Source organism: Montipora capricornis, chromosome 2 (genome assembly GCF_036669925.1).
Source record: "Montipora capricornis isolate CH-2021 chromosome 2, ASM3666992v2, whole genome shotgun sequence".
Lineage (NCBI taxonomy): Eukaryota > Metazoa > Cnidaria > Anthozoa > Scleractinia > Acroporidae > Montipora > Montipora capricornis.
The window spans coordinates 20,202,572-20,205,071 of NC_090884.1; positions in this window are offsets into that span (position 1 = coordinate 20,202,572).

Here is a 2,500-nt window from a genome sequence, read left to right on the forward strand (position 1 = left end):
CAACGATCCTCGATATAACGATATCCCCGGTAAAAAGATAAACATGCTATGTCCCGGCAAAAGTTACAGTAAAATGTATGGGACAGAACCCCGATATAACGATCTTCAGTATAACGATATTCCCGATATAACGCTGAGTTCTTAGCGTACCGAGCGTAAAATCTTCCCCGATATAACGATATTACAGCATCAGTACACAGATACAACTTCAAATGTTTAAGTTTTGTTTTGTTTTGTTTTGTTTCCCTTTTACGATTCATACCACAGACTTTGTTGTGTAACCTTGATAACGTCTAATGCTTTGCATATTGTGAGTCATTTGATACTCATTACAAGTTTAACTAGACCCTCCGTGAGGGTACACTGGGTTGCCTGTGGTACGTGCAGCGTTCCACGCAATTTTTTTCAAGTTAAGGGGTCACCCAGACGTCTTACCAGCAGACGCCGAAACAGATCCTTTTCTGGGGTTAAAAACCTGGCTACCGGCCTGTTAATTAATCATTTGTAGAAAGAAGAAATTCCTGTCCTCTTTAGAAAAAATAGACACGCATTGCTTACGTTGGTAGTGAAGTAACACAGCGATTTATTCCATATAAAATGTCAACTGAGCTGTGTGTCGTCTTCCAGGAGATTCAAGTTGTCCTTGCGTAATATGTAGCTGTACAAGTGCACGATATTGTTTTGGTATTGTCTATCATTGTAGTGCCATGGTAGAAGTCTTGGGTAAATAGCCTGAGAAGACATGTGGTTACTAGCAAAGTACTGAACCCAAAAGACTGAAGAAAATAAATGGGAAGTGAGAAACATATGCTTCTGGGCTGACATGTTGTTAATTTTCAAGCTCCCTCACAACTTCTTTCACCACAAGTTTAAGCGTGCGCTCTGAGCATCTGACAGCTTTGTAATACTAAAGTTTACTAAAATGAAGCATCTGTGTCAAATGATGGCAAGATACCGGGTTTTCGTTTCTTTTTCTGTCGAGTGTTACAAAGTTTGACAATAAATGAGCGAAGTCAAACAAAGATCACAATCGCCCACCATTGTTTCTGCAAAGTCAAAAATTTACTCTCCAAGACGAGGTTATTTATCACCAGGTAATTCCATCATTTTGGAAATAGCAGCTACTTTATTATTCATCGACAATTTTTTGCTGATTTTGGGGCTCATTTTGTTGAACTCAAGCACGCTTCCAACAGACCTGCTTATTTGCGTGACTTATGCGCTACCACAAAATTCTCCCCGTATCACATTTCAACACATGTATGCAAATTTGTTAAGCTCGAAAATTACACAACATGATAAGTTTACAAAAGCTGGAAATTTCACAGAAATCTTTTCCAGCGAAACATTTATTGAAACAAACAACATATTTGCGATTAAGAGGCAAGAAACCCTTCCTATTTCAGTTGCGTGCGTGCAAACGAAACACACAATCACAAAGCATATGCAATTAAATAAATTTCTGACAGTTCACATCAAATTCTTTTCAAAAGAACCTTGACGGTAAATAATAGAAGACAAAAGAAACAACAAGCTTTCATTCAAACAAATTTTCACTGTCACATTTCCAATTTGTTTTTACCTTTGCTGAGTTGCGTCTTAAAATGAATGTAACTTGCCGGACAACTTAGATGCGACTTCAGTAAACACAGTGATGCATTCAAGGCGTTCGATTCCTTCAGTGTATGTTAAATCGATAAAAGAATTGCCATTTGACTTCAGTGTTGTATATAGTACCAAGCTAACGCTTACTTGATATCCAACGGCGAAAAATGAAATTGTTGTCGAAGACCATTACTCGTCGCTTTAACTTCCAGGTATTTATTTTTCATCGCCTAAGTTGTTTATCCAATTGACGTTCCATTCTTGAGCTCCATAAGGGCATATTTTGTTTAAAGATGCACTAAAACCCCATTTGCGTTACAATGACTTTCAACGCCATTCCAGGTTAATAATTAAATGTCCTCCCGTGTGCACCAGAGAAATCTACGCATTACCCCAGCCCCCTCAAACCTAACAAAATACGCTCAGAAGACTCTATGCACAAAGACACCACTAAGCAGGGGAGTGACAGGCAAGACTTTTACCGACACGGAAAAAAATAAAACGACGAAACGCTACGCAGATTCCGACTGGGTTTAGCAACCCAGTAATTAAACAATATGTACAGTAGTAAAAAAGCACATGTTAATTTTACCCCGATATAAAGATATTTTCGGTTATTTTAAGGCAATATCGTTATATCGGGAGTCTCGTTATAACGATACCTCGATATAACGATCTAATTCCACTGTACTGCATCTATGAACGTGACAACTTGTTAGACGTAATCATTAACTATTTATTTGGAATTCTACAAGTAGACAACTACTGAAATTTACTCTAAAATGAAACTATTACTTGCAAGTCTTTTCAGCTTGTGGTATTAAAGACCTAAGATTACTTTTCTGTGCTGAACGCTTGGACAAAATAAATTCAGTTTGTTGATTTCAATGCCGTA